Source organism: Nomascus leucogenys, chromosome 3, assembly GCF_006542625.1.
Source record: "Nomascus leucogenys isolate Asia chromosome 3, Asia_NLE_v1, whole genome shotgun sequence".
NCBI lineage: Eukaryota > Metazoa > Chordata > Mammalia > Primates > Hylobatidae > Nomascus > Nomascus leucogenys.
This window is the reverse complement of record NC_044383.1, coordinates 27774164-27779931: the sequence shown is the minus strand read 5'-3', so window position 1 is coordinate 27779931 and position 5768 is coordinate 27774164. Positions and strand designations below refer to the sequence as shown.

General features: G+C 38.9%; 1 long non-coding RNA gene across 1 annotated transcript; it reads right to left on the bottom strand.

The window, feature by feature from the left end:
- Positions 1–1569: 1569 nt before the first annotated feature.
- LOC105739505 lies at positions 1570–4007 on the bottom strand. Its single transcript, XR_001115427.1, has 3 exons — positions 3833–4007; positions 2712–2858; positions 1570–1677 (listed from the first exon to the last, which is right to left on the bottom strand). It is a non-coding gene; the product is annotated as an uncharacterized LOC105739505 (long non-coding RNA).
- Positions 4008–5768: the final 1761 nt, after the last annotated feature.

The following is a 5768-nucleotide window of genomic DNA, read 5'->3' as shown; positions in this document are numbered from 1 at the left end:
TGCTGCCATGGGACACTTTACTTTCTCAAGGTTTACAGTCTAGTTGGGTACACAGAATAAGCACACAGGAGATGATGACAATTAATTTCAGACCATAAGTAGTTAAATACGTGCTAGTTATAAGGAATTCTGGAGGAAGAGATCCTGACCTCTTGAGATAACCAGGACACATTTTATGGAGAAGGTGGTCTTTAAATTAGGTTTTGAAGCTGCATTATAGCTCAGCTATTCTTATGTAATACCTAGCTATTGCAAAGATTCAAAGTTATATTTTCGACAGTCTAAGCTGAAGTAGCAGTGCTGGCTTCCTTAGGCAACCCAAAGGAAATACTTTCTCTTTGAAACTTGTTATTTTTTCCATTTGAGAAATCATGTGTGCTCATTTTTAGAATATTCAGAAGGTCTAAAGAAGAAATTTAAAAGGACCCATAACTCTAACAACTAGTGTAAACCATTATTAAAATTTTAATAAATATGAATAGATTTCTTGTTAGAGTTTGAGAGGCATAAAATCTCCTTATGTCGCTAGGCTAGAAGTGACCTGTGACCTGGGAGGTTATGGACCAACCTATAGAAGTTGTTTCAGTACCGACTACCTATAGATGATAATTCAATGTATTCTTTTTTAAAAAATACATTTATGTATTTTGTTTTGTATAAATCTGTGGTGTACAAGTGCAATTTTGTTACATGTATAGATTGCCTAACAGTGAAGTCAGGCTTTTAGGGTATCCATCACCAGAAAAAAAGTACATTGTCCCCATTAACTAATTTCTCATCAGCAGCACACAGTGCCTCACACCTGTAGTCCCAGCACTTTGGGAGGCTGAGGCAGGGAGATCACTTTAGCTCGGGAGTTTGAGACCAGCTTGACCAACATGGTGAAACTCCGTCTCTACTAAAAATACAAAAATTAGCTGGGCGTAGTGGCGGGTGCCTGTAATCCCAGCTACTCGGGAGGCTGAGGCAGGAGAATCACTTGAACACGGGAGGAGGAGGTTGCAGTGAGCTGAGATCGCGTCATTGCACTCCAGCCTGGGTGACGGAGCAAGACTCTGTCTTAAAAAAAAAAAAAAAAGTAATTTCTCCTCATCCACCTCTGTCCCACCCCCCTGTCCCAATGTCTTCTAGAACATCTCTTTTGACAGGTAACTCATCAACTCCCAAGAAAGCCCAGACTATTTTCAGATAACTTGATGTAGTTTAAAATGCTTTAATATGTTAAGTCTAAATCTCTAACCTCTCAATTTCTATCTATTTCCCTGATTCTGGGCACCTCTAGAATAAACTAAATCTTGCTTTCAAGTGTAAATATTTTGTGGCTTCTCTGTCCTTGTCAGTGTCTCCTGAGCTGGCCACTGTCTGCTGTCCACTGAATGGTCTAGGAGGTATTCACAAAAAATTGCAGCAATAATATTATGGAAGAAGTTAGAGCTTCTCTCTAAATTGGGCACAGATGGATTAGAATGATATTGTGTTTTGAGAAAATGTAAGTAACTAATAACTAATAATTGTCATCCAGTATGAATAACAATATTGCTATTATGCAGGAAAGTCTTCACTACTTACTCATCTCCTATCCCCCAATCCCACCCCAGAAACAGCCCTGACAGTATCTCCTGGGCTTTTTTTTTCTTCAGTATCTAACAGGAAATAATTATGTGTGTTAGCTTTCAGCTGTCAAAAAAAGAGAGAGAGAATGATTTATAAAAGAAAATTGAATTTCCAACAGTTGGCATTTTTATGAATTTCTGTATTTTTAAAGGAGCATATGCTGTTAAGCAATAGCTTGAAGCCTTTGAAATCACGCTCTGTCTGCACCTCCCTATTATCTCAGTGGCCACCGAGAATCTGTGAACATTCTGTACAAGGAAGATGGAGACAATGACTTCTTTCGGTACTCATGTTACCTGAATAACGTTAAGAGAAAAAAATCAGTCGAAAGATAAATTTATGTGTGCATAGTGAGCACTGCTCCTTATTCAGGGAGTAAATTGTTTTATGCCCTTCCCAAACTGGGAAAGGGAAAACAGGGTCTTCAAACTCAAACGCATATGGGGCCTAGCAAGTAACATACTTGGGTTAGGTGAGACGATGGCAACTCAATAGGTCATGGTCCATTTAAGGGGAAGGGTGCAACTCAGCATCAAATGTTGCTCTGTGAAAGTTTAGTCTCACCTGCTATTGCCAGATGTGATGTTTTACAAGAAATTCCCAATAAATTCTTATTTTTGTGCATGCCCTTTGAACTTTGGCAATTAATTATGTTTTTAAAAACCTAATCTGAGTACCACAAAATCTTTCTGTGGATTGAACTTGGACAAAGGTAAATTGAGACCCACCCCAGATGTAGAGGTTCCCTCAATGCCACATGGTGAGTCCGGTAAGCTGCACAATTCAAATAATGTAACAGAAACTCACAATGCTCCTTGAAGAGTAAGTAGGGTTAGGATTTCTGGAAGGAAATGGGAACATCTCAAGTAGAACAAATAACCATGTCTGAAGACGAACATGGGGATGTGACAGTGAGATGTCCCAATATTTGGAGTATATGGTACCAACTGGGGAGGAAAAGGAAATGGATATTAAATAGGCTGCATGGGTTGTGATCATGGAAGATATTCCATGCCAGCCAGAGGAAAAATTATGAATAGAAATAATTGGAAATAGGGAGACAATCAGGGTATTGAAGCGGGAGAATGGTACAATACCTGCAGAATTTCATAGAGATATCCAAAAAGGGCTGCCCAAGAGGATGATATGGGTCATTCTGAAGATGATGTTTTTGTCTTTGTACACCACCTGCTATTGATCCAGTGGAGAAAGTTTAGCCTAGGGAAGGCTGAAGAACACCTTGGCTAGTTGGGAGATGGAGAGAGATACCTTTTGGACTCTTAAGAATTACAAGTTTCTAATTCCTTTTTTTTCTTCTTTCATTTATGCCACAAATATTAGTAAAACACCTGTTCTACATCCTGCCCTATAGTTAGAACTACAGCATGCAACAGAAAATAAAATGGAAGTGGAAAAATACAAGTGATATTTGCAATAATGGGTAAAAAATATTAGAGAGTGATCCAGGGAGATGTGGGAGCACCTACAATGAGCACCTGGACCTGTCTCTGCAGTGTTAGGTATTCAGGAAATATGTCCCAGAAGCAACATTTAAGCTGTAATGGGGATGATCAGTAGGAGTCAGGCCAAGCACAGAGGACAAGGGGGTTCCTGGGATAAGGTGGAAGGCAGCATGTTGGTACTGATATGAGAGCTGAGAACATTTAATTATGCTTAGAGTATGAAAGGAGAGGAGGAAGTTGGTGAGAAGTGAGTGGAGAAAGGTACTCAAGAATGACATTCTGTGGGCTTAGAGGCCTTGTTAAGGAGTTCTCAAAAAAGTTTCAAAGGGCCAGGCGCGATGCCTCACACCTGTAATCCCAGCACCTTGGGAGGTTGAGGTGGGCAGATCACAAGGTCAGGAGATCGAGACCATCCTGGCTAACGCAGTGAAACCCCGTCTCTACTAAAAATACAAAAAAATTAGCCAGGCGTGGTGGGGGGCGCCTGTAGGAAGCTGAGGCAGGAGAATGACGTGAACCCAGGAGGCGGATCCTGCAGTGAGCCGAGATCGCGCCACTGCACTCCAGGCTGGGTGACAGCGAGACTTCGTCTCAAAAAAAAAAAAAAAAAAAAGTTTTAAAGCGGGATAAAAATAACATCCAAATTTTATGTTTAAAAACGAATTGGCAATGGTATACCTGGGGGCAAAAAAAAAAAAAAACAAAAAAAACAAAAAACACAAGTTAAAATCCTTTACCCAGAGATTTGACCTTACCAAGCAACTCAGAAAGCCTTTCTGGTGTTTGAACACAAAAGGAAATAAATGAAAGTTCCTGAGATGATACATGGCAGCACTGTGCCAGACAACCAAGGAAGGGTCTTGGTGTCAGGGTATCACAACACTGGACTGTCCAAGATGAAAGGGATTGTAGAAGCGATTGGCCATTGCCTGTCACTCTTTATACTAAAGAGAAAACGGAGGCCCAGAGAGGACAAACAACGTACCTAGGATCACACAGTAAGGCAGTACTGTAGAACAGGCAGGACCCAGATCCCAAGAAAATTAGTTTTTTAATTAGTACAAGGGCTAAACACACTACTTATTAAGGTAGGAAAAAAAGAATATCAGAATTATAGTTGTGGAATTCCCTGTCTCTGAAGAAAAAGAGGAACTAACCCAGTCAGTCCACAAAGTGGGACACAGAACACAGACACACAAAACAAATAATTAACAGTGTAAATGTTAGTCATTTTTACACTCTAAATTTATGACATTTTGGGCTATGCATCTTTTCTAAACAACTATACCCAAAGAAAAAGGGCATTCTATTATAGTTTGACATCCTTATGTTTTTTTTTTTTTCTTCTTCTTTGCTAAAATCAGGATTGAACAATCTAAGGAGAAAATATTTTCACATCTCAAAGGAACTGTCTGAGGATATAGAAAGAGAACTTGGCAGTGTCAGCTCCCAGTCCCTTCATCCCTCATGGGTAGTATAAGGGGGGTGAATTGAGGATCCCCAAGAGTTCTTTTACTTCAAAGATTCATGGAACACAGATAACAAAAAACAGATCTTTTCACCCTTTTTAATATACTCGATTTTTCAAGTAAATGAGTTATTTGCAAAAAATATTTTTTTATATATACCACTGAGTCGGAGTGGATATTAATCATTTTGGTAAATAGATTTCAGTTTACTCCACAAACACAGAACTGAAGCAGCATGCAAATTATTTATAAATGAACCAAGGGAGACAAGGAGGTAAGACTGTGGAACTGCCAGTTGTTAAAACAGTTCATGGAGTGGATTTAAATAAGGCCTGCTCTGCCACTACACCAGAGTACATTTCTGCAAAGAAGCTTTGCATATGGATCCTTCTTCTACACAGGCAAAATAAACAGGATGTTTTTAGGTAAAAGCATCACATACTCACTGAGGGTGCCAAGTCTTCCCCCAGCTCAATGGTTGGAACACAGTAAGTACTCAATAAATGTTGCTGAATAAACTAATAAAGTCATCAAAATGTTAATAGCAGGGTTTGGTCTCTCTAGTGACCTGTGTTTTTGATGGGAAACAGCAAGTGGTTAACAAAATGCATCTATTTTAATGGTAGACTTACAAGCTGCTATTTGGAATGAAGTTTGGGGACCACAGGTGTATTCCAGTGCTGTTTGCAGAAGCCATTGATTTAAAAACAAAAACTATGCTTTTTATATAGAAACTGAATTGCTGAGACATTTTTATCCTCAAGATTATTTCCATTTATGCAGTAAAGACAACCTGAAAGGCCAAAAATTTGAGGACTTGGCAGAAGTTTGGAAGACATTGGATACACAGATGCTCAGGATGGAGAGATAACACCTTCTGGCTCATCATCTTCTTACTTTTAATCTACTGCTTTTCCAAAAATAAATTTTCATTTCCTGTGAATGCTACAGAATGATTTAGGTTCATTGAGTGTAAGAACTAGGCACTTAGGAAGCAAATACATTGCTTTTCTGTAAGCTGAGTAGTAAGAGTAAAATCTCTATCACAATATTTCTAGCATACGTTGCATATATTTTTAAAGTGAAGTTTCCAATGCTGCCTGTATATTAAGAAATCCTAAAGGGATTCCCTTTTGCTACACAAAAGTAATATTCTGAATTGCAAAGGTAGGTGCATAAGTCTGAATCATGTTAACATAAAAAGATAATTATCTACCTAACA